The 26,810-nt window shown below is 47.0% G+C and overlaps 1 pseudogene; it reads left to right on the top strand.

Annotated features, from left to right (window-relative positions):
* LOC138657468 (zinc finger protein 585A-like) overlaps positions 1 to 26,810 on the top strand; it is a 268,682-nt pseudogene that overhangs the window by 169,460 nt on the left and 72,412 nt on the right.

Below are 26,810 nucleotides of genomic sequence, written 5' to 3'. Positions count from 1 at the left end.
ATACAGCACAGAGCATATTGCCCAGTTACGTACTATATTGCCCAGTCACGTACTATATTGCCCAGTCACGTAGTATATTGCCCAGTTACATAGTATATTGCCCAGTTACGTAGTATATTGCCCAGTCACGTACTATATTGCCCAGCCACGTAGTATATTGCCCAGCCACGTATGTCACAGGTTAAAAAATAAACATACTCACCTTCCGATCCGAGGGCCCCTTGTAGTTCTGTCGCCTGTTCGCCAGCTTCCGGTCCCAGGGTGTGATGACGTCTTGGTCACATAGCCGTGACGTCATGGCAGGTCCTTCTCGCATAGGCGCGCAGGACCTGTGATGACGTCGCGGTCACATGACCGTGACGTCATGGAAGGTTCTTCCCGCGCAGGACAAGTGATGATGTCGCGGTCACATGACCGTGACGTCATGGAAGGTCCTTTTCGCATACCATCCTTAGCACCAGAACGTGCCACCTTGCTGGAACGGTCACCGGAGCGTCGCGAGGAGCGGGAAAGGTGCCGGAGGGTGAGTATATGATGATTTTTTATTTTTTTTATTATTTTTAACAATAGATCTTTTTACTATTGATGCTGCATAGGCAGCATCAATAGTAAAAACTTGGTCACACAGGGTTAATAGCGGCGGTAACGGAGTGAGTTACCCGCGGCATAACGCGGTCCGTTACTGCTGACATTAACCCTGTGTGAGCGGTGACTGCGGAGAGTATGGAGCGGGCGCCAGCACTGACTGCAGGGGAGTAGGGAGGGACTAATCGGACTTTGGCCATCGCTGATTGGTCGCGGCAGCCATGACAGGCAGCTGGCGAGACCAATCAGCGACTTGGATTCCATGACAGACAGAGGCCGCGACCAATGAATATCTGTGACAGACAGACAGATGGAAGTGACCCTTAGACAATTATATAGTAGATTTACACTGTGTAACTCAGGTTCAGCCTCGCCCTTTAGTGGCCAGCCTTTGGGATAAGATGAATTAGAGATACAAGGCAAACATCAGACAATGGGCAATAAAGCCACACAATTCAAAAATCTCTAAAGGATAACAAGTCCACAGCAGACAGAGGTTAAATAAACCTCCATGTTTTACAAAATAAAAACAATGGTTGTTGGAGTATTTTATTCTACGCCCAATCCAGTCACTGAAGACCCTCGTTCTGTGAAAGAAAAAACATAATAAACCAACAATATACTTACCCTCCGCAGATCTGTAACGTCCAAAGATGTAAATCCTTCTGAAGGGGTTAAAACATTTTGCAGCAAGGAGCTTTGCTAATGCAGGCTGCTCCTCCCTGCAAAACCCCGGGGAATGAGCTAAATATAGATCAATGAGCTATATTTAGCTTCATTTGCGGTGAGGCGCCCTCTGCTGGATGTTCATAGATCGTGGGAAATTTCCTAGAAAGCTCCCAGGCTTTCTAGGCAAGTTCCCACGATCTATAAACAGCCAGCAGAGGGCGCCTCACCGCAAATGAAGCTAAATATAGCTCATTGATCTATATTTAGACTCATTCCCAGGGGTTTTGCAGCGAGGAGTAGCATTGCATTAGCAAAGCTCCTTGCTGCAAAATGTTTTAACCCCTTCAGAAGGATTTACATCGTTGGACGTTACAGATCTGCGGAGGGTAAGTATATTGTTGGTTTATTATGTTTTTTCTTTCACAGAACGAGGGTCTTCAGTGACTGGATTGGGCGTAGAATAAAATACTCCAACAACCATTGTTTTTATTTCATTAAAATAATTTTAAATAATGTGTTTGTGTTTTATTTAACCCTTTCATTCAATTGGATTAATAATGGATAGGTGTCATAATTGACGCCTCTCCATTATTAATTAGGCTTAATGTCACCTTACAATAGCAAGGTGGCATTAACCCTTCATTACCCCATATCCCACCGCTACACGGGAATGGGAAGAGAGTGGCCAAGTGCCAGAATAGGCGCATCTTCCAGATGTGCCTTTTCTGGGGTGGCTGGGGGCAGATATTTGTAGCCAGGGGGGGGCCAATAACCGTGGACCCTCTCCAGGCTATTAATATCTGCCCTCAGTCACTGGCTTTACTACTCTGGCGGAGAAAATTGCGCGGGAGCCCACGCCGATTTTTTCCGCCATTTAACCCTTTATTTTAAGAGCTAGAACGGCCAAATTTTGCAGATACACTCTACTGACATTAGTAGTGTGGAATCTGCAAAAAAAATGGAGAGAAGACATGGTTTACTGTATGTAATCATGTCTCATATCATGTCGGGTTTTAGGAAGGAGAAAGAAAAAGCCGGTAATTGAATTACCGGCTTTCAAGCTGTATAGCGCTGGAATAAATATTAATATATATACATATATGTGTCTCACTGACATATATATATATATATATACCTATTCTATGTGTACACATTTATTCTACCTATTCTACTGTAAGCTGTCAGTGTGATTTTACTGTACACCGCACTGAATTACCGGCTTTTCTCTCTAACAGCGCTGCGTATTTCTCGCAAGTCACACTGCTTGTCCGTGTGAAATCCGTATTTTTCACGCTTCCATAGACTTTCATTGGCGTATTTCTTGCGCAGTACGGTGACAAACGCAGCATGCTGCGATTTTCTACGGCCGTAGAAAGCCGTATAATACTGATCAGTTTAATACGGCAGATAGGAGCAGGGGCATAGAGAATAATTGTGCCGTATTTTTTGCGAGTTTTACGGACGTAGTTTCTGCGCTCTTACGTCCGTAAAACTCGCAAGTGTGAAGCCGGCCTAAGAGAGAAGAAAACATTTTATTTTAATTTCTGTGTGCAATAGAAATAACCGATTATCATTACTTTTGGATCGCCCCTCGTATGTAACAGTACAGACACACTGGGCTATAAATGCATAAAGCATGTGAGAACATTGATGCGAGAAACCTGGTTATGGTAATGTGTTGAGGCGGAAGGTCAGTCTGAACAAATTAGTTTTTAAGGCACGCTTAAAACTTTGGGGATTGGGGATTAATCGTATTAACCTGGGTAGTACATTCCAAAGAATTGGTGGAGCACGTGAAAAGTCTTGGAGACGGGAGTGGGAGGTTCTGATTACTGAGGATGCTAACCTCATGTCATTAGCAGAACGGAGGGCACGGGTAGGATGGTAGACTAAGACAAGGGAGGAGATGTAGAGTGGTGCTGATCCGTGGAGTGCTTTGTGGGTGAGGGCAATACGTTTGTACTGGGTTCTGGAGTGGCTGAGTATCCAGTAAACAGTTCTCAAGGTTGTGTCACTATGAGCATTGTCTGTCTGTAAATGTACGACCAGCAATGCTGCTCTGTCATGGTTTGAATGCATTCTGTATATTTCAAAACTCAAAATATCTATTTCTGTGTTCACACTACAACTTGGTGTTAATATGGGCCCAATCTAACCACGCCATCAGGGGGCTCTAGTGAAGACCCTGGTGCTCACTTAGTGACATACTTCCTGGCTTTCCCCGGTCCGAGGTATACTTTTTCCCCAACCACGAGCGTAACACTTTTGATGCACAGTGTAAAACTCAGAAGGGTAGGAGCGCCAAATTGTAGTGCATACTTTGCTGTTATGGTTTGGAGGTGCAATGACCCACTGGAAGAGCATCTGAGATGCCAGAAGGGTGGAAACCTCATAAGTGAATTATTTTACAAACTACACCTCCCAATGAATTCATCTAGAGGAGCAGTGATCACAGTGACACCACAAATTGACACAAAATATACCATTGAGCAGTGAAGAAAAAATCATTTTTTTTACCACAAAAAAATTGTTTTAGCCTCAGATTTAACATTTTCACAAGAAGTGGGTAAAAATGGCACCAAAATTTGTCCCACAGTTTCTGCTGAACATGGACATACCCCATATGTGGCTGTACAGTACTGCTTGGCCACACAGTGAGACTCTGGAGGGGGGGGGGAGCTATTTGACTCTTGGAGTGCAGGTCTTCGTAGAATAGTTTGTGGACTCCATATACAGAACCCCTAAGTGCCAGAGGAGCAGAATCTCGCCTCAAGTGACCACATTTTAGAAATTACCCCTCTAGGAATTTATCTACAGGTGTAGTGACTATTTTGACTCCATGGGTATTTTCCAGAAACATGCAGCAGTGGTTGTTGCTGAGGGAAAATTGCAAATCGGACAGTGTGGTGCAAATACACTGCTCAAAAAATTAAAGGGAACACTCAAATAACACATCCTAGATCTGAATAGATGACATATTCTCCTTGAATACTTTGTTCTGTACAAAGTTGAATGTGCTGACAACAAAATCACACAAAAATCATCAATCGAAATCAAAATTAATATCCCATGGAGGTCAGAATGTGGAATAATTCTCAAAATCAAAGTGGAAAATGAAATTACAGGCTGATCCAAATTCAGTGGAAATGCCTCAAGACAAGGAAATGATGCTTAGTAGTGTGTGTGGCCACCAAATGCCTGTATGACCTCCCCACAATGCCAGGGCATGCTCCTGATGAGGTCAGCGGATGGTCTCCTGAGGGATCTCCTCCCAGACCTGAACTGAAGCATCTACCAACTCCTGGACAGTCTGTGGTGCAATGTGACGTTGGTGGATGGTGCGACACAAGATGTCCCAGATGTGTTCAATCGGATTCAGGTCTGGGGAACGGGTGGACCAGTCCATAGCTTCAATGCCATCATCTTGCAGGAACTGCTGACACACTCCAGCCACATGAAGTCTGGCATTGTCCTGCATTAGCAGGAACCCAGGGCCAACCGCACCAGTATATGGTCTCAAAAGGGGTATGAGGATCTCATCTCGGTACCTAATGGTAGTCAGGCTACGTCTGGCAAGCACATGGAGGGCTGTGCGGCCCTCCAAAGAAATGCCACCCCATACCATTACCGACCCACTGCCAAACCGGTGATGCTGAAAGATGTTGCAAGCAGCAGATCGCTCTCCACGGCGTCTCCAGACTCTGTCACGTCTGTCACATGTGCTCAGTGTGTAGTGGAAAGAAACGTGTGCACTACTGGTAGGATGGTGCTAAGGTAGGCTCCCACACCTTAATGCAAATAACGAAAAGAACCTAGCACTCAACTTGATGCTTATGTGCAAATTTTATTGTAGTACCCAACAAACGTTTCGGTCCATCATACGGACCTTCATCAGTAACTACATGTGAAAAACAAACAACCAAAAATAAACCAAAATTAACAAATAAACAAAGTATATACATAGCATGGGGAAAGATAGAACAGCATCAATATCAAAAACAGGTCTCATGTGCGAGCGACATGTATGCTAAAGAGGACCATACCGAATACCGAGGCACAGAACTGTTCCACAACATGGAGTAAAAAAAGAAAAAAGAACAAGAAAACGGAGTGTAAGGCACGTACCGTACTATACTCGAGTAAGGGCAAAGAGACCATAGAGTCTCGGGGCACTAGTGAATGCGGCGTCTAAAGATCATAAGAGAGTGAAATAAGACTAACGTCAACCTGCGGTGCAGTGGTGAGAGGGAGTGCTATATTGGGCGTACCTTACAAGAACGCTGGGCCGGTTAATAGGCTGAGGGTAAACAGAGGAATGTGGTAAGTATACATACCGAAGTACTATGAGGAAGGCGACATGCTGCGCTGGAGGGTGGTTACCTTAAATAGGTGAATAGAGATGTGCCACTGACAGACGCGGTGTCCACCGCTGGTCTGATCAGGAGATGTAAAAGACCGCTACTAAATAAGCAAAGGGAGGGGCCATATCAGCCAAACAGCCAATGAACAAGTGTGCGATGGACCGGAAGTGACGTCACGGAGACATGGTAACGCTGTGAGACTAGCGTGCGGCTATGTAAGTAACACATGAGACAGAGCCGGCGGAAGTGACGTGCATGTGTGTCACTGCTCCTAGGAAAATATGCCACAGTCAAAAGGTTCCACCTGACAGAATACGAATGTAGGTAGACACAGGAAACGTAGAGGGGTGGTGCCTAGCGGAGATCCAGTGATTGGTGGAGGATCTCCGTGGTGAATACGCTCATTCTGCATTGTATTCAGTCGTGCGATTACTAGGCATAGTGAAGAGAGCAGACTTGGTCCAGTGCGGTCTACTAATGGCGTTAAAGAGGCCTCAGTACAGTCGGCTCTAATGATAGAAGAGAAAAAAAAACAATTACCAATGTAATACATACATATGTAAATATACATTTGCCATATGGAAAGTGAGTATCCACCTAGGAGAGAGATGCACAGAAAATACAATAGGACCGGTGAATAGTGGTAACATCGAATGTAATGGGATGAGTCGGATACGCGCGGCCTCATCTGGGGCCTACAGGAAAGTGGTGTGGATGTACCATGGGGAGAAATTACTGCCTGAGTAGGTATTCAGAGAAATGATGCCAAATCGTAGTCTCTGTTAAGACCCAATGGGTGAAGGGTCTCCAACGTGTGGATCCAAAAAGCCTCCCTCCGTTTTAAACGGGCCACCCGATCCCCGCCGCGTCGAATGGGGGGGATGTGTTCAATAACCTGAAACTGTAATTGTGAGACATTATGGCCTCGAGTATGGAAGTGTGACGGGATGGGTAATAAAAGGTTTTTGCAACGGACCGTAGATTTGTGCTTAGAGATACGATCGCGTATAGATTGCGTGGTTTCCCCCACGTATAGAAGTCCACACGGGCATTTGATCAAATATATGACCCATGATGAGGCGCAGGTGAAGTAATCTGGAATACGGAATATTTTACCCGAGCGAGGATGGTGAAAGGAGGAGCCCTTGAGGACGTTGTGGCACTGTGAACAATTAAGGCACGGAAAAGTTCCTGTACGGGGATTTTGTAAAAAACGTTGGCGAGGGGACGATTTACCAGACCCCAAGTCTGCCCTCACCAAAGCGTCTTTCAGGTTAGGTGGGCGTTTGAAGCAGGGGAGAAATGGGTTTTGAAATTCAGCAACGTTAGGGTAGGCTTTAGACAGTAAATGCCAGTTTTGGCGAATGGACCTATGTAAAATATAGGCAAATGGGTGATAAGAATGTATAAACGGGACCCGATTGGTGGCTTTGATGGCAGTCAGGCTACCTCTGGCGAGCACATGGAGGGCTGTGCGGCCCTCCAAAGAAATGCCACCCCATACCATTACTGACCCACTGCCAAACCGGTGATGCTGAAAGATGTTGCAAGCAGCAGATCGCTCTCCACGGCGTCTCCAGACTCTGTCACGTCTGTCACATGTGCTCAATGTGAACCTGCTTTCATCTGTGAAGAGCACAGGGCGCCAGTGGCAAATTTAACAATCCTGGTATTCTGTGGCAAATGCCAAGCGTCCTGCATGGTGTTGGGCTGTGATCACAACCCCCATCTGTGGTCGTCGGGCACTCAGACCATCCTCATGGAGTCAGTTTCTAACCGTTTGTGCAGACACATGCACATTTGTGGCCTGCTGGAGGTCATTTTGCAGGGCTCTGGCAGTGCTCCTTTTGTTCCTCCTTGCACAAAGGCTGAGGTAGTGGTCCTGCTGCTGGGTTGTTGCCCTCCTATGGCCCCGTCCAGTGGCGAATTTACCAATCCTGGTGTTCTGTGGCAAATGCCAAGCGTCCTGCACTGTGTTGGGCTGTGAGCACAACCCCCATCTGTGGACATCAGGCACCTCCTGTTCCTCCTTGCACAAAGGCTGAGGTAGCGGTCCTGCTGCTGGGTTGTTGCCTTCCTACCACCCCCTCCACGTCTCCTGGTGTACTGGCCTGTCTCCTGGTAGCGCCTTCAGCCTCTGGACACTATGCTGGCAGACACAGCAAACCTTCTTGCCACAGCTCGCATTGATGTGCCATCCTGGATCCTGCACTACCTGAGCCACTTGTGTGGGTTGTAGAGTCTGTCTCATGCTACCACGAGTGTGAAAGCACAACCAACATTCAAAAGTGACCAAAACATCAGCCAGAAAGCATTGGTACTGAGATGTGGTCTGTGGTCCCCACCTGCAGAACCGCTCCTTTATTGAGTGTGTCTTGATAATTGCCAATAATTTCCATCTGTTGTCTATTCCAGGGGTCCCCAACTCCAGTCCTCAAGGCCCACCAACAGGTCATGTTTTCAGGATTTCCTTTGCATTGCACAGGTGATGCAATTATTACCTGGGCAAGACTAAGGAAATCCTGAAAACATGACATGTTGGTGGGCCTTGAGGACTGGAGTTGGGGACCCCTGGTCTATTCCATTTGCACAACAGCACGTGAAATTGATTGTCAATCAGTGTTGCTCCCAAGTGGACAGTTTGATTTCACAGAAGTTTGATTTACTTGGAGTTATATTCTGTTGTTTAAGTGTTCCCTTTATTTTTTTGAGCAGTGTACATTGTGCCCAGCTCTTGCTTCTAGACACACTTACCTGTAAATTAGGCTTACTCTCATCGCTACAGAAATGCTAAACATGTGGATGCTAAATGTGGTTTAAGCTCACCGTGGGACTCAGAAGAGGGGGGCATTTGCATTTGGAAGTGCAGAATTTGCTCAATTTCTTTCGGGGGTGAGGATTCATTTCCAAAAAATAAGCTCCAAAAAATTGACACGTCACACCTTAAGTAGATATGGTGCACAGACAAGGGTCGCCAGTCCCAATATATAAATAATTACAAAAATCCGGCACTCAAAAAGGAATTTCTTATTCAATATTTTATTAAATCATCCCAGTATATTTCACTGTAACGTTTCGGTCTTTATGACCTTCATCAGACAGATAAATATGAGAACTGTGAATAACGCTGTGGCTGGGGTAGACCCACCTATCAGGTGAATGACTCCATAGGAGTACGCTAAAAATTTGGTAATAAGTAACTCAGCTGTGGCTGGAGTAGACCCACCTATCAGGTAAATGACTCCTATGGGAGTACGCTATGAAGTCCAGTGGTATGTGACGCAGCTAGCCGCATGCAGAGCACTGGGAAATCACCTGCGACACTGGCAACAGGCCCCCATAGCGCGCTGGTGTCCCCACCTGCTCAAAACATCGGCTTGGGGCGAGAGGTCAGTATGTCATTTTTTTTTCTTTTTAATCTCAGCAGCAGCATATGGGGCATATTATTCTATGGAGCATCTTATGGGGCCATCAACTTTTATGGAGCAGTATATGGGGCATATTATTCTATGGAGTATCTTATGGGGCCATCAACTTTTATGGAGCATTATATGGGTCATATTTTAATATGGAGCATCTTATGGGGCCTTGATTCTCCTTTGTGCAGCATTATATGGGGCATATTTTAATATGGATCATCTTATGGGGCTATTATTAACCTTTGTGCAGCATTATATGGGGGATATTTTAATATGGAGTATCTTATGGGGCCATCTGTTATGGTCTGGTGGCCTTGGAGCCGCATGGAACTTTCTCTGGAGTTGGTGGAAACTATACTGACCGCAATTCCTGAACTTAACACCGCAACTAGAAGTAGCCGTGGGGTGTGCCTAACAAATCCTAGACACCTCGACACAGCCGGAGGACTAAATACCCCTATAGATGGAAGTAGGAATTCTACCTTGCCTCAGAGCAGAACCCCAAAGGATAGGCAGCCCCCCACAAATATTGACTGTGAGTAGTAGAGGAAAGACACACGCAGGCAGGAAACAGGATTTAGCAAAAGAGGCCACTCCTAGCTAAATAGGAAAGGATAGGACAGAATACTAAGCGGTCAGTATTAAAACCCTTCCAAAAAATAACCACAGCAGATGTTACAAAAAATTCCACCATCTAACTAAAGATGTGGAGCGTATATCTGCAACTCCTGAGAATCCAACAAGACTGAGAAAACACTGACACAATCTAAGCTGGACAAGACAAAACAAATGAATAGCACAAAATATCAAGCACACAGCATGTGTGCCACAGGAAAAAAAAAACCAAACACTTATCTTTGCTGAATTGGCAGCAAGGCAGGAGGAACCAGACACAGAAACAAAACCTCCCTGAACCATGGACAACTGGCAAGGACTAATGAATCCTGCACACCTAAATATCCCAGTCAGAACTGCAATCAGCAGATACACCTGACCATGACTGCAACTCCTGGACAACTGCATTACCACCTACAACCACTGGAGGGAACCCAAAAGCAGAATTCACAACAGCCATCATTATCCTTTGTGCAGCATTATATGGGGCATATTTTAATATGGAGCATCTTATGGGGCCATCATTATCCTTTGTGCAGCATTATATTGGGCATATTTTAATATGGAGCATCTTATGGGGCCATTATTAACCTTTGTCCAGCATTATATGAGGCATATTTTAATATGGAGCATCTTATGGTGCCATCATTATCCTTTGTGCAGCATTATATGGGGCATATTTTAATATGGAGCATCTTATGGGGCCATCTGTTGTGAATTCTGTGGCCAAGCTCCCTCCTGTGGTCGTGAGTGGTACTTCGGCTGGTTCTGTCTATGAGCTTCCTTTGGTGGATGAGAGTGGTACTGCGGCTTCTGAGTTTCCTTCCTCAGGTGATGAGGTTAAGTCGTTAGGTGCTGCTCTATTTAACTCCACCTGGTGCTTTGATCCTGGCCTCCAGTCAATGTTCTAGTATTGATCTTGCTTCCTCCTGGATCGTTCCTGTGGCCTATCTATCCTGCATAAGCTAAGTTCTGCTTGTGTTACTTTTGTTTGCTATATTTTCTGTCCAGCTTGCTATATTGGTTTTTCTTGCTTGCTGGAAGCTCTGAGACGCAGAGGGAGCACCTCCGTAGTCGGTGCGGAGGGTCTTTTTGCCCCTCTGCGTGGTTGTTTGTAGGTTTTTGTGTTGACCGCAAAGCTATCTTTCCTATCCTCGGTCTATTCAGTTAGTCGGGCCTCACTTTGCTAAATCTATTTCATCTCTGTGTTTGTATTTTCATCTTTACTCACAGTCATTATATGTGGGGGGCTGCCTTTTCCTTTGGGGAATTTCTCTGAGGCAAGGTAGGCTTATTTTTCTATCTTCAGGGCTAGTTAGTTTCTCAGGCTGTGCCGCGTTGCATAGGGAGCGTTAGGCGCAATCCACGGCTACCTCTAGTGTGGTGTGATAGGATTAGGGATTGCGGTCAGCAGAGTTTCCACGTCTCAGAGCTCGTCCTATGTTTTTGGTAAATGTCAGGTCACTTTGTGTGCTCTGAACTTCAAGGTCCATTGTGGTTCTGAATTACCTGTTCATAACAGCCATCATTATCCTTTGTGCAGCATTATATGGGGCATATTTTAATATGGAGCATCTTATGGGGCCATAATTAACATTTTGTGCAGCATTATATGGGGCATATTTTTGCATGGAGCATCTTATGGGAGCCATCATGAACTGTATGGAGCATTATATGGAGCTCCTGATTCAATCTGGATATTAAAAAACATTTAACTTACTGATGGCTCAATTAATTTTACTTTTATTGGTATCTATTTTTATTTTTGAAATTTACCAATAGCTGCTGCATTTCCCACCCTAGGCTTATACTCGAGTCGATACGTTTTCCCAGTTTTTTGTGGCAAAATTAGGGGTCTCGGCTTATACTTGGGTCGGCTTATACTCGAGTATATACGGTACTTATTCCCTCTATGGGACATTAACTTATTACTCTGATCGCAGATATAATGCATTACAGTGTACATGTACTGCATTGACAGAAGCCTCTTAAACTGTGCTCCTTGCATGGTCTAAATCGGCTGACACTGGCAGATCATGAGGTTGTCATGACTATCTAGGGTTGCCATGACAACAATCGGCCCTCTCCCAACCTCCTAAATGTTGCGATCAATATTTATCGCTGCATTAGGGGTTAAAATGTTGAACTTTCTCCAACTTCTCTGTGGTTCCATCCTTAGTGGAGACAAAACTTGGAGAAGTTGTGTTTCTTAGTGCGGCTCCTCCATCTGAGTGACGAGGGTCTTCTCTGTCCCACTCCTCAGGGTTCTCATCCTCCGAGTGCAGAGCAGAGAGCATAAAGGTACCGTCACATTAAGCGACGCTGCAGTGATATAGGCAACGATGCCGATCGCTGCAGCGTCGCTGTTTCGTCGCTGTGTGGTCGCTGGAGAGCTGTCACACAGACAGCTCTCCATTGACCAACGATGCCGAAGTCCCCTGGTAACCAGGGTAAACATCGGGTTACTAAGCGCAGGGCCACGCTTAGTAACCCGATGTTTACCCTGGTTACCATTGTAAATGTAAAAAAAAAAAAAACAGTACATACAGTACATACATACGGGACCAGCTGCTTCGAAAGCATCACCAAACCAGGGATTCAAGCTTCAGGAGGCTAATTTGCATATTCCAGGTGCCTTCTGGGAGAAGCGAAGTCTCCCTAAGCTAGAAGATCGTTGGGTACAGCCGGGACCAGCTGCTTCGAAAGCATCACCAAACCAGGGATTCAAGCTTCAGGAGGCTAATTTGCATATTCCAGGTGCCTTCTGGGAGAAGCGAAGTCTCCCTAAGCTAGAAGATCGTTGGGTACAGCCGGGACCAGCTGCTTCGAAAGCATCACCAAACCAGGGATTCAAGCTTCAGGAGGCTAATTTGCATATTCCAGGTGCCTTCTGGGAGAAGCGAAGTCTCCCTAAGCTAGAAGATCGTTGGGTACAGCCGGGACCAGCTGCTTCGAAAGCATCACCAAACCAGGGATTCAAGCTTCAGGAGGCTAATTTGCATATTCCAGGTGCCTTCTGGGAGAAGCGAAGTCTCCCTAAGCTAGAAGATCGTTGGGTACAGCCGGGACCAGCTGCTTCGAAAGCATCACCAAACCAGGGATTCAAGCTTCAGGAGGCTAATTTGCATATTCCAGGTGCCTTCTGGGAGAAGCGAAGTCTCCCTAAGCTAGAAGATCGTTGGGTACAGCCGGGACCAGCTGCTTCGAAAGCATCACCAAACCAGGGATTCAAGCTTCAGGAGGCTAATTTGCATATTCCAGGTGCCTTCTGGGAGAAGCGAAGTCTCCCTAAGCTAGAAGATCGTTGGGTACAGCCGGGACCAGCTGCTTCGAAAGCATCACCAAACCAGGGATTCAAGCTTCAGGAGGCTAATTTGCATATTCCAGGTGCCTTCTGGGAGAAGCGAAGTCTCCCTAAGCTAGAAGATCGTTGGGTACAGCCGGGACCAGCTGCTTCGAAAGCATCACCAAACCAGGGATTCAAGCTTCAGGAGGCTAATTTGCATATTCCAGGTGCCTTCTGGGAGAAGCGAAGTCTCCCTAAGCTAGAAGATCGTTGGGTACAGCCGGGACCAGCTGCTTCGAAAGCATCACCAAACCAGGGATTCAAGCTTCAGGAGGCTAATTTGCATATTCCAGGTGCCTTCTGGGAGAAGCGAAGTCTCCCTAAGCTAGAAGATCGTTGGGTACAGCCGGGACCAGCTGCTTCGAAAGCATCACCAAACCAGGGATTCAAGCTTCAGGAGGCTAATTTGCATATTCCAGGTGCCTTCTGGGAGAAGCGAAGTCTCCCTAAGCTAGAAGATCGTTGGGTACAGCCGGGACCAGCTGCTTCGAAAGCATCACCAAACCAGGGATTCAAGCTTCAGGAGGCTAATTTGCATATTCCAGGTGCCTTCTGGGAGAAGCGAAGTCTCCCTAAGCTAGAAGATCGTTGGGTACAGCCGGGACCAGCTGCTTCGAAAGCATCACCAAACCAGGGATTCAAGCTTCAGGAGGCTAATTTGCATATTCCAGGTGCCTTCTGGGAGAAGCGAAGTCTCCCTAAGCTAGAAGATCGTTGGGTACAGCCGGGACCAGCTGCTTCGAAAGCATCACCAAACCAGGGATTCAAGCTTCAGGAGGCTAATTTGCATATTCCAGGTGCCTTCTGGGAGAAGCGAAGTCTCCCTAAGCTAGAAGATCGTTGGGTACAGCCGGGACCAGCTGCTTCGAAAGCATCACCAAACCAGGGATTCAAGCTTCAGGAGGCTAATTTGCATATTCCAGGTGCCTTCTGGGAGAAGCGAAGTCTCCCTAAGCTAGAAGATCGTTGGGTACAGCCGGGACCAGCTGCTTCGAAAGCATCACCAAACCAGGGATTCAAGCTTCAGGAGGCTAATTTGCATATTCCAGGTGCCTTCTGGGAGAAGCGAAGTCTCCCTAAGCTAGAAGATCGTTGGGTACAGCCGGGACCAGCTGCTTCGAAAGCATCACCAAACCAGGGATTCAAGCTTCAGGAGGCTAATTTGCATATTCCAGGTGCCTTCTGGGAGAAGCGAAGTCTCCCTAAGCTAGAAGATCGTTGGGTACAGCCGGGACCAGCTGCTTCGAAAGCATCACCAAACCAGGGATTCAAGCTTCAGGAGGCTAATTTGCATATTCCAGGTGCCTTCTGGGAGAAGCGAAGTCTCCCTAAGCTAGAAGATCGTTGGGTACAGCCGGGACCAGCTGCTTCGAAAGCATCACCAAACCAGGGATTCAAGCTTCAGGAGGCTAATTTGCATATTCCAGGTGCCTTCTGGGAGAAGCGAAGTCTCCCTAAGCTAGAAGATCGTTGGGTACAGCCGGGACCAGCTGCTTCGAAAGCATCACCAAACCAGGGATTCAAGCTTCAGGAGGCTAATTTGCATATTCCAGGTGCCTTCTGGGAGAAGCGAAGTCTCCCTAAGCTAGAAGATCGTTGGGTACAGCCGGGACCAGCTGCTTCGAAAGCATCACCAAACCAGGGATTCAAGCTTCAGGAGGCTAATTTGCATATTCCAGGTGCCTTCTGGGAGAAGCGAAGTCTCCCTAAGCTAGAAGATCGTTGGGTACAGCCGGGACCAGCTGCTTCGAAAGCATCACCAAACCAGGGATTCAAGCTTCAGGAGGCTAATTTGCATATTCCAGGTGCCTTCTGGGAGAAGCGAAGTCTCCCTAAGCTAGAAGATCGTTGGGTACAGCCGGGACCAGCTGCTTCGAAAGCATCACCAAACCAGGGATTCAAGCTTCAGGAGGCTAATTTGCATATTCCAGGTGCCTTCTGGGAGAAGCGAAGTCTCCCTAAGCTAGAAGATCGTTGGGTACAGCCGGGACCAGCTGCTTCGAAAGCATCACCAAACCAGGGATTCAAGCTTCAGGAGGCTAATTTGCATATTCCAGGTGCCTTCTGGGAGAAGCGAAGTCTCCCTAAGCTAGAAGATCGTTGGGTACAGCCGGGACCAGCTGCTTCGAAAGCATCACCAAACCAGGGATTCAAGCTTCAGGAGGCTAATTTGCATATTCCAGGTGCCTTCTGGGAGAAGCGAAGTCTCCCTAAGCTAGAAGATCGTTGGGTACAGCCGGGACCAGCTGCTTCGAAAGCATCACCAAACCAGGGATTCAAGCTTCAGGAGGCTAATTTGCATATTCCAGGTGCCTTCTGGGAGAAGCGAAGTCTCCCTAAGCTAGAAGATCGTTGGGTACAGCCGGGACCAGCTGCTTCGAAAGCATCACCAAACCAGGGATTCAAGCTTCAGGAGGCTAATTTGCATATTCCAGGTGCCTTCTGGGAGAAGCGAAGTCTCCCTAAGCTAGAAGATCGTTGGGTACAGCCGGGACCAGCTGCTTCGAAAGCATCACCAAACCAGGGATTCAAGCTTCAGGAGGCTAATTTGCATATTCCAGGTGCCTTCTGGGAGAAGCGAAGTCTCCCTAAGCTAGAAGATCGTTGGGTACAGCCGGGACCAGCTGCTTCGAAAGCATCACCAAACCAGGGATTCAAGCTTCAGGAGGCTAATTTGCATATTCCAGGTGCCTTCTGGGAGAAGCGAAGTCTCCCTAAGCTAGAAGATCGTTGGGTACAGCCGGGACCAGCTGCTTCGAAAGCATCACCAAACCAGGGATTCAAGCTTCAGGAGGCTAATTTGCATATTCCAGGTGCCTTCTGGGAGAAGCGAAGTCTCCCTAAGCTAGAAGATCGTTGGGTACAGCCGGGACCAGCTGCTTCGAAAGCATCACCAAACCAGGGATTCAAGCTTCAGGAGGCTAATTTGCATATTCCAGGTGCCTTCTGGGAGAAGCGAAGTCTCCCTAAGCTAGAAGATCGTTGGGTACAGCCGGGACCAGCTGCTTCGAAAGCATCACCAAACCAGGGATTCAAGCTTCAGGAGGCTAATTTGCATATTCCAGGTGCCTTCTGGGAGAAGCGAAGTCTCCCTAAGCTAGAAGATCGTTGGGTACAGCCGGGACCAGCTGCTTCGAAAGCATCACCAAACCAGGGATTCAAGCTTCAGGAGGCTAATTTGCATATTCCAGGTGCCTTCTGGGAGAAGCGAAGTCTCCCTAAGCTAGAAGATCGTTGGGTACAGCCGGGACCAGCTGCTTCGAAAGCATCACCAAACCAGGGATTCAAGCTTCAGGAGGCTAATTTGCATATTCCAGGTGCCTTCTGGGAGAAGCGAAGTCTCCCTAAGCTAGAAGATCGTTGGGTACAGCCGGGACCAGCTGCTTCGAAAGCATCACCAAACCAGGGATTCAAGCTTCAGGAGGCTAATTTGCATATTCCAGGTGCCTTCTGGGAGAAGAAGATCGTTGGGTACAGCCGGGACCAGCTGCTTCGAAAGCATCACCAAACCAGGGATTCAAGCTTCAGGAGGCTAATTTGCATATTCCAGGTGCCTTCTGGGAGAAGCGAAGTCTCCCTAAGCTAGAAGATCGTTGGGTACAGCCGGGACCAGCTGCTTCGAAAGCATCACCAAACCAGGGATTCAAGCTTCAGGAGGCTAATTTGCATATTCCAGGTGCCTTCTGGGAGAAGCGAAGTCTCCCTAAGCTAGAAGATCGTTGGGTACAGCCGGGACCAGCTGCTTCGAAAGCATCACCAAACCAGGGATTCAAGCTTCAGGAGGCTAATTTGCATATTCCAGGTGCCTTCTGGGAGAAGCGAAGTCTCCCTAAGCTAGAAGATCGTTGGGTACAGCCGGGACCAGCTGCTTCGAAAGCATCACCAAACCAGGGATTCAAGCTTCAGGAGGCTAATTTGCATATTCCAGGTGCCTTCTGGGAGAAGCGAAGTCTCCCTAAGCTAGAAGATCGTTGGGTACAGCCGGGACCAGCTGCTTCGAAAGCATCACCAAACCAGGGATTCAAGCTTCAGGAGGCTAATTTGCATATTCCAGGTGCCTTCTGGGAGAAGCGAAGTCTCCCTAAGCTAGAAGATCGTTGGGTACAGCCGGGACCAGCTGCTTCGAAAGCATCACCAAACCAGGGATTCAAGCTTCAGGAGGCTAATTTGCATATTCCAGGTGCCTTCTGGGAGAAGCGAAGTCTCCCTAAGCTAGAAGATCGTTGGGTACAGCCGGGACCAGCTGCTTCGAAAGCATCACCAAACCAGGGATTCAAGCTTCAGGAGGCTAATTTGCATATTCCAGGTGCCTTCTGGGAGAAGCGAAGTCTCCCTAAGCTAGAAGATCGTTGGGTACAGCCGGGACCAGCTGCTTCGAAAGCATCACCAAACCAGGGATTCAAGCTTCAGGAGGCTAATTTGCATATTCCAGGTGCCTTCTGGGAGAAGCGAAGTCTCCCTAAGCTAGAAGATCGTTGGGTACAGCCGGGACCAGCTGCTTCGAAAGCATCACCAAACCAGGGATTCAAGCTTCAGGAGGCTAATTTGCATATTCCAGGTGCCTTCTGGGAGAAGCGAAGTCTCCCTAAGCTAGAAGATCGTTGGGTACAGCCGGGACCAGCTGCTTCGAAAGCATCACCAAACCAGGGATTCAAGCTTCAGGAGGCTAATTTGCATATTCCAGGTGCCTTCTGGGAGAAGCGAAGTCTCCCTAAGCTAGAAGATCGTTGGGTACAGCCGGGACCAGCTGCTTCGAAAGCATCACCAAACCAGGGATTCAAGCTTCAGGAGGCTAATTTGCATATTCCAGGTGCCTTCTGGGAGAAGCGAAGTCTCCCTAAGCTAGAAGATCGTTGGGTACAGCCGGGACCAGCTGCTTCGAAAGCATCACCAAACCAGGGATTCAAGCTTCAGGAGGCTAATTTGCATATTCCAGGTGCCTTCTGGGAGAAGCGAAGTCTCCCTAAGCTAGAAGATCGTTGGGTACAGCCGGGACCAGCTGCTTCGAAAGCATCACCAAACCAGGGATTCAAGCTTCAGGAGGCTAATTTGCATATTCCAGGTGCCTTCTGGGAGAAGCGAAGTCTCCCTAAGCTAGAAGATCGTTGGGTACAGCCGGGACCAGCTGCTTCGAAAGCATCACCAAACCAGGGATTCAAGCTTCAGGAGGCTAATTTGCATATTCCAGGTGCCTTCTGGGAGAAGCGAAGTCTCCCTAAGCTAGAAGATCGTTGGGTACAGCCGGGACCAGCTGCTTCGAAAGCATCACCAAACCAGGGATTCAAGCTTCAGGAGGCTAATTTGCATATTCCAGGTGCCTTCTGGGAGAAGCGAAGTCTCCCTAAGCTAGAAGATCGTTGGGTACAGCCGGGACCAGCTGCTTCGAAAGCATCACCAAACCAGGGATTCAAGCTTCAGGAGGCTAATTTGCATATTCCAGGTGCCTTCTGGGAGAAGCGAAGTCTCCCTAAGCTAGAAGATCGTTGGGTACAGCCGGGACCAGCTGCTTCGAAAGCATCACCAAACCAGGGATTCAAGCTTCAGGAGGCTAATTTGCATATTCCAGGTGCCTTCTGGGAGAAGCGAAGTCTCCCTAAGCTAGAAGATCGTTGGGTACAGCCGGGACCAGCTGCTTCGAAAGCATCACCAAACCAGGGATTCAAGCTTCAGGAGGCTAATTTGCATATTCCAGGTGCCTTCTGGGAGAAGCGAAGTCTCCCTAAGCTAGAAGATCGTTGGGTACAGCCGGGACCAGCTGCTTCGAAAGCATCACCAAACCGCGCGCCTTACGGCGCGCGAATTTTTGCCTGTAGGGCATTATTGCAAGAGAGCTTGGCTGAGTAGATTACACAAGAAGGAAAACACACAGCAAGTCAGCAGGATCTAGGAGCAACATGGCAGATGTGACAACCTACATGGTGAGCTGCAGCATGTGCTACATGTTCACAGATCGACCAGAAGAAGAATCCAATTTCACCTGTCAGAAGTGTAGACTAGTGGCCCTTTTAGAAGAAAAGGTGCGGGGTCTGGAAGAAAGAATAACAACTTTGAAACTCATCAAAGAGAATGAAGACTTTCTAGACAGAACAGAAGCATCTCTACTGGTCACAGAAGGTGAAAAAAGTGTCAGAGAACCTCCAAAAGCAGATGAGTGGAAGCATGTGACCAAAAGAAGCAAGAAGACCATGGAGAAATCACCAACCACACAACTGAAGAACCGATATCAAATCTTTGTAGAGGATGAAGATGGCACACCTAAGAATGAAGCAATACCAGCAAGCAAAAAAGAAAAGGGCACACAGCAACAAGTGACAGCAAAAAGTACAGCCAAGAAGCAACGAAGAGTGGTGGTGGTGGGAGACTCACTACTGAGAGGCACAGAAGCAGCCATCTGCAGACCGGACATAACTGCAAGAGAAGTATGCTGCTAAATAAGATTAAAATAGATAAATCTCTGGGTCCGGATGGCATACACCCACGAGTACTAAGAGAACTAAGTAATGTAATAGATAAACCATTATTTCTTATTTTTAGTGACTCTATAGCGACAGGGTCTGTTCCGCAGGACTGGCGCATAGCAAATGTGGTGCCAATATTCAAAAAGGGCTCTAAAAGTGAACCTGGAAATTATAGGCCAGTAAGTCTAACCTCTATTGTTGGTAAAATATTTGAAGGGTTTCTGAGGGATGTTATTCTGGATTATCTCAATGAGAATAACTGTTTAACTCCATATCAGCATGGGTTTATGAGAAATCGCTCCTGTCAAACCAATCTAATCAGTTTTTATGAAGAGGTAAGCTATAGGCTGGACCACGGTGAGTCATTGGACGTGGTATATCTCGATTTTTCCAAAGCGTTTGATACCGTGCCGCACAAGAGGTTGGTACACAAAATGAGAATGCTTGGTCTGGGGGAAAATGTGTGTAAATGGGTTAGTAACTGGCTTAGTGATAGAAAGCAGAGGGTGGTTATAAATGGTATAGTCTCTAACTGGGTCGCTGTGACCAGTGGGGTACCGCAGGGGTCGGTATTGGGACCTGTTCTCTTCAACATATTCATTAATGATCTGGTAGAAGGTTTACACAGTAAAATATCGATATTTGCAGATGATACAAAACTATGTAAAGCAGTTAATACAAGAGAAGATAGTATTCTGCTACAGATGGATCTGGATAAGTTGGAAACTTGGGCTGAAAGGTGGCAGATGAGGTTTAACAATGATAAATGTAAGGTTATACACATGGGAAGAGGGAATCAATATCACCATTACACACTGAACGGGAAACCACTGGGTAAATCTGACAGGGAGAAGGACTTGGGGATCCTAGTTAATGATAAACTTACCTGGAGCAGCCAGTGCCAGGCAGCAGCTGCCAAGGCAAACAGGATCATGGGGTGCATTAAAAGAGGTCTGGATACACATGATGAGAGCATTATACTGCCTCTGTACAAATCCCTAGTTAGACCGCACATGGAGTACTGTGTCCAGTTTTGGGCACCGGTGCTCAGGAAGGATATAATGGAACTAGAGAGAGTACAAAGGAGGGCAACAAAATTAATAAAGGGGATGGGAGAACTACAATACCCAGATAGATTAGCGAAATTAGGATTATTTAGTCTAGAAAAAAGACGACTGAGGGGCGATCTAATAACCATGCATAAGTATATAAGGGGACAATACAAATATCTCGCTGAGGATCTGTTTATACCAAGGAAGGTGACGGGCACAAGGGGGCATTCTTTGCGTCTGGAGGAGAGAAGGTTTTTCCACCAACATAGAAGAGGATTCTTTACTGTTAGGGCAGTGAGAATCTGGAATTGCTTGCCTGAGGAGGTGGTGATGGCGAACTCAGTCGAGGGGTTCAAGAGAGGCCTGGATGTCTTCCTGGAGCAGAACAATATTGTATCATACAATTATTAGGTTCTGTAGAAGGACGTAGATCTGGGTATTTATTATGATGGAATATAGGCTGAACTGGATGGACAAATGTCTTTTTTCGGCCTTACTAACTATGTTACTATGTTACTTACATTCTGGTGTCTGTCCCCCGGCCTCAGCTTCCCTGCACTGTGTCAGCGCCGGCCGGCCGTTAAGCAGAGCGGTGACATCACCGCTGTGCTTTACAGCCGGCCGGCGCTGACAGTCAGTGCAGGGAAGCTTACGTCGAGGGGACAGACACCGGAATGTAAGTATGTTCTGCTTGTTTTTTTTTTACATTTACAATGGTAACCAGGGTAAACATCAGGTTACTAAGCGCGGCCCTGCGCTTAGTAACCCGATGTTTACCCTGGTTACCAGTGAAGACATCGCTGAAACGGCATCACACACGCCGATTCAGCGATGTCTGCGGGAGATCCAGCGACGAAATAAAGTTCTGGCCTTTCTGCTCCGACCAACGATGTCACAGCAGGATCCAGATCGCTGCTGCGTGTCAAACACAACGATATCGCTATCCAGGACGCTGCAATGTCACGGATCGCTAGCGATATCGTTGTTAAGTTGTTCAGTGTGAAGGTACCTTTAGGCTTTGGCCTTGATGATTATCACTTCTACTTGGGGCTACGATGTGCTGGGACCTCGGTACCGGTGGTGAGGACCACAACAGTGTAATTTAGTCCCTGATACATAAAGGTAGAATTACCGGTTCTGAGAGACGTGTCTCATATATAGACAGATACACGGCAGGTGATGTATTCAGTCTGTGTCTCCACAGATGGATCCAGGAGGGGAAATCCACCAGAGAGATGTCCCCGTCCTCTGTATCCCCAGGACTCTCCGGAGGAGAATCACAACATCCCGGAGGATCATCAGGTAGATGACACTGAAGCCTCCACAACATCTGACCATGAAGTGATGGGACCTGAGCTCATCTTACATTTTTCTTTTTAGGGTGAAGATCTGATTGGTATTAAGGTTGAGGTTATACATGGAGCACAAGAGGCGATCGCAATATGGGCCGATCTGCAGGGTGAGGACGGGAGGCTGTGATGTCTGTTCTGTGGTCACCTACTACTACTCCTATCATCTCATCATCACAGGACACAATCTATTCCGTCACTGTGCTTTTTTACAGATGAATTCAGGAGGAGAAATCCACTAGAGAGAAGTCCCCGTCCTCTGTATTCCCAGGACTGTCCAGAGGGGAATCACAATGTTCTTGAGAAACATCCGGTAGATGATGCTGGGCCCTTAACTAGATCTGTATATGGGGGGACATGTCAGATTGAGGTCATAGGTGTCTATTTTGGCGGTCTCTTGTATTGTGCTGATTGTTACATCTGATATATCAGGAGGAAGATCCGACTAAGAATAAAGTGAAGGATGAGACAGAAGAAGAAGCGATCACGAGGGGGGATCAGCCTTGTGTGAGTGACGGGAAGGAGGAGATTCCGGTAGATGTTTCCACAGGTGTGTAATAATGTCCAGCGCGTGATCATGATGACTGGCGTGTGATTATAATGATGCCTCCCACTGTCTCCTACACTGAGGTCAGCATGTTGGTTCCGCTACATCCATACAGGCCGCCCGGTGGCATAAGGAACCCTATGGTAAGTCAGGAAGTGCCATGATATGGAGGTGTGGGTCAGACATACGGCTGTCATATCTCTGTCACTCTGGAGGCCATCTTGGATGTAGGAGGACCAGAACACAGGTCTCAGTTGGAGGCAAGTGGAGGATCCATGTAGGTGACAGTACATGACAAATGTTTAGTTCCTCCTCTGTGCCGGGGTGGAGAATTGCTTTATCATAAAAGGGATTATGAGCTTGTATGTACAAACAGCTGAAATGGCCATATTTAGGGTACCGTCACACAGTGGCATTTTGATCGCTACGACGGCACGATTTGTGACGTTCCAGCGATATAGTTACGATCTCGCAGTGTCTGACACGCTCCTGCGATCAGGGACCCCGCTGAGAATCGTACGTCGTAGCAGATCGTTTGAAACTTTCTTTCGACGTCTAGTGTCCCGCTGTGGCGGCATGATCGCATCGTGTAACAAAGGTGTGCACGATATTGTATACGATGTGCACATAGTAACCAACGGCTTCTACATCGCACATACGTCATGAAATTATCGCTCCAGCGTCGTACATTGCAAAGTGTGAAAGCAGTCTACGACACTGGAGCGATATTGTTACGATGCTGGAGCGTCACGGATCGTGCCGTCGTAGCGATTAAAATGCCACTGTGTGACGGTACCCTTAGAGTTGTTATCTGACAATCTTATTAGTTTTTGAGACCTGGTTCAATTAACATAGAAACATGGAGACAAGATGCTGCCCAGAGCAGGCGCCCTTTACCATCCACTACTGCCAGCATGTTATATTTGGCCAAATCTTGTAATCTGGATAGATTCACTATAGGGTGAAATGCATTGGACCACTCTCATTAATCATTGCATTCTGGTTTCTCTTTCCAGCCCCATTGCATCCACTGGTGTATAACATCTATTGTCCCATTGTCCCCCCCCCAGTGTATAACATCCAGCCCCGCCAACCCCCCTGCCCCCCCCCCCCAAAGTATATAGCATCCATCTCCATTGCCGCACCCTGGTGTATAACAATCATCGCCCCCCCCAACACACACTTCCCCGGTGTATAACATCCAGTCCCATTGCCCCTCCATGGTGTATAACATCCAGACCCGTTGCACATTGGTGTATAGCATCCAGCCCCGTTGCCCTCCCGTTGTATAACAACCAGCCCTGTTGTGCCCCTGGTATGTAACATCCAACCCCGTTGCCGCCTAGTGTATAATAACATTATGACTCATGAAATGTGAGGATGAAAAATAAAATCAATAAAAAAATGGATAAATGGATCTGTAAGGCCCATAATGTGGGAAATGTTTGTCACAAAAACCAACTATAGTTGTACATGAAAGAAGTCACACCAGAGAGAAGCCATACTCATGTTCACTATGTGGGAAATTCTTTAGAGATTAATTAAATCTTGTTAGACATGAAAAAGTCACACAAGATCGAAGCTGTAATCATGTTCACTATGGGAAATGTTTTATAAACACATTTCATCATATTAACCCCTTCATGACCTTGGGATTTTTCGTTTTTCCATGTTCGTTTTTCACTCCCCTCCTTCCCAGAGCCATAACTTTTTTATTGCGGGACGAGTTGTACTTTTGAACGACATCATTGGTTTTAGCATGTCGTGTACTAGAAAATGGGAAAAAAATTCCAAGTGCGGTGAAATTGCAAAAAAAGTGCAATCCCACACTTGTTTTTTGTTTGGCTTTTTTGCTAGGTTCACTAAATGCTAAAACTGACCTGCCATTATGATTCTCCAGGTCAGTACGAGTTCATAGACACCTAACATGGCTAGGTTATTTTTTATCTAAGTGGTGAGAAAAATTCCAAACTTTGCTAAAAAAAATTAAATAAAAAATTGCGCCATTTTCCGATACTCGTAACGTCTCCATTTTTCGTGATCTGGGGTCGGTTGAGGGATTTTTTTTTTGCGTGCCGAGATGACGTTTTTATTGATACCACTTTTGGGCAGATACGTTCTTTTGATCACCCGTTATTGCATTTTAATGCAATGTCGCGGCGACCAAAAAAAACCAAAATTCTGGCGTTTCAAATTTTTTTCTCGCTACGCCGTTTAGCGATCAGGTTAATGCTTTTTTTTTAACTGATAGATCGGGCGATTCTGAGCGTATGTAGATTTGATTTTTTTTTTTATTGATTTATTTTGATTGGGGCGAAAGGGGGGTGATTTAAACTTTTATATTTTTTTTTATTTTTTTCACATTTTTTTTAACTTTTTTTTTTTTACTTTTGCCATGCTTCAATAGCCTCCATGGGAGGCTAGAAGCAGGCACAACTCGATCGCCTCTGCTACATAGCAGCGATCTGCTGATCGCTGCTATGTAGCAGAAATGGAGGTGTGCTGTGAGCGCCGACCACAGGGTGGCGCTCATAAGCCACCGGTGATCAGTAAACACAGACGTCTCTAGGACCTCTATGGTTACTATTCTGAAGCATCGCCGACCCCCGATCATGTGACGGGAATCGGCGGTGATGTCATTTCCGGCCGCCCGGCCGGAAGCGGTAGTTAAATGCCGCTGTCTGCGTTTGACAGCGGCATTTAACTAGTTAATTGGTGTGGGCAGATCGCGATTCTGCCCGCGATTATTACGGGCACATGTCAGCTGTTCATAACAGCTGACATGTCCCGGCTTTGATGTGGGCTCACCGCGGAGCCTGCATCAAAGCAGGGGATCTGACCTCGGACGTACTATCCCGTCCGAGGTCAGAAAGGTGTTAATCTCTTAAAGGGGGTTTTCTGATTTTGGAAAACCACTGTCTCTCAGTGAAAACAAAAATCCTGTGCTTTATTCACTCTCCCCTGATTCAATGCTGAGTCTCCGTTGCTGCTACCAATGTCCGTTATTGGCTGCAGTGCTGATATCACATTGACAGCTCTGCAGCCTGTAAGGCAGCTCAGTGGTTTTGATCAGCTGATGCCATTTATTCGTGCAGAGCTGCTCATCTCCGTTATTGGCTTCAGTTACCTGAATGACACGTCGGCACTGCGGACAATAGCAGACAATAATAATTTTATTTCTATAGCGCCAACATATTCCACAGCACTTTAGATTTTAGTGGGGACTTGTACAAACAATAAAAGACTTTACAGAATAACAAAAATCGCATAAATACACAAAGAGGAGTGAGGGCCCTGCTGCTTACAATCTATGAGGATATAGGGGAGACACAAAAGGTGGATGGTAACAAGTGCTTGTATTGTACGGTCCAGCCATCAATGTAATAAATAGGGTGTTCATGTAATGATGCAAGAACCACTCACCAACCAGTGTGTGTACGGACCCAGAGGGCAATTAAGTGCATGGAGGGTGTGAGAACAGATGATACGAGGGTGCTGGTTTTGTTGTAAATGTTGTGTGGGCAAAACAGGGATAGTTAGACAAATGTGTTGAGGCGGTAGGCCAGTCTGAGCAGTCTGAAGAAATGCAATTTTAGGGCATGCTTAAAGGGAACCTGTCACCCCCCCAGGCGTTTTTAACTAAAAGAGCCACCTTGTGCAGCAGTAATGCTGCATTCTGACAAGGTGGCTCCTTTAGTTCTGGGTGCTTCAACTGCCGAAATAATCAGTTTTGTAATTTGTCCTAAATACCTTTTCTTCAGTCAAGGAGGCAGGCCTTTCCCCCTTGCTGCAGACGCCACACAGCCATCACTCAAATCTTCTTGGCGCCTGGCGCCGACTCACCGCTGTTTTGAAATGAGCCGGCGCCTGCGCTCTTTTCTCCTGCCTTGGGCGGGCGCAGTGAGCGCTGCCCGTCTGTCCTCATATGCAGTCCAGCTGACTGCGCCTGTGCGGACGCCCTGCCTGTGAATCCCAGTACCGTAGTATGAATAAATAAGAAGACACTGCGGGGCTGGGATTCACAGGCAGGGCGTCCGCACAGGCGCAGTCAGTTGGACTGCATATGAAGACAGACGGGCAGCGCTCACTGCGGTGAGGAGGCGGCGCCCGGCGCCAAGAAGATTTGAATGACGGCTGTGTGGCGTCTGCAGCAAGGGGGAAAGGCCTGCCTCCTTGGCTGAAGAGTAGGTATTTAGGACAAATTACAAAACTGATTATTTCGGCAGTTACAGCACCCAGAACTAAAAGAGCCGCTTTGTCAGAATGCATCATTACTGCTGCACAAGGTGGCTCTTATAGTTAAAAACGCCTGGGAGGGGGGGGTGACAGGTTCCCTTTAAAACCATGGGTGTTGGGGATTAGTTGAATTGTCCTTTGTGGTGCATTTCAAAGAATTGGCGCATCACGCA

The sequence above is a fragment of the Ranitomeya imitator genome, chromosome 1, assembly GCF_032444005.1.
Source record: "Ranitomeya imitator isolate aRanImi1 chromosome 1, aRanImi1.pri, whole genome shotgun sequence".
NCBI classification, from domain to species: domain Eukaryota; kingdom Metazoa; phylum Chordata; class Amphibia; order Anura; family Dendrobatidae; genus Ranitomeya; species Ranitomeya imitator.
The sequence above is the reverse complement of the archived record's forward strand: the minus strand, read 5'-3'. Positions and strand labels throughout refer to the sequence as shown.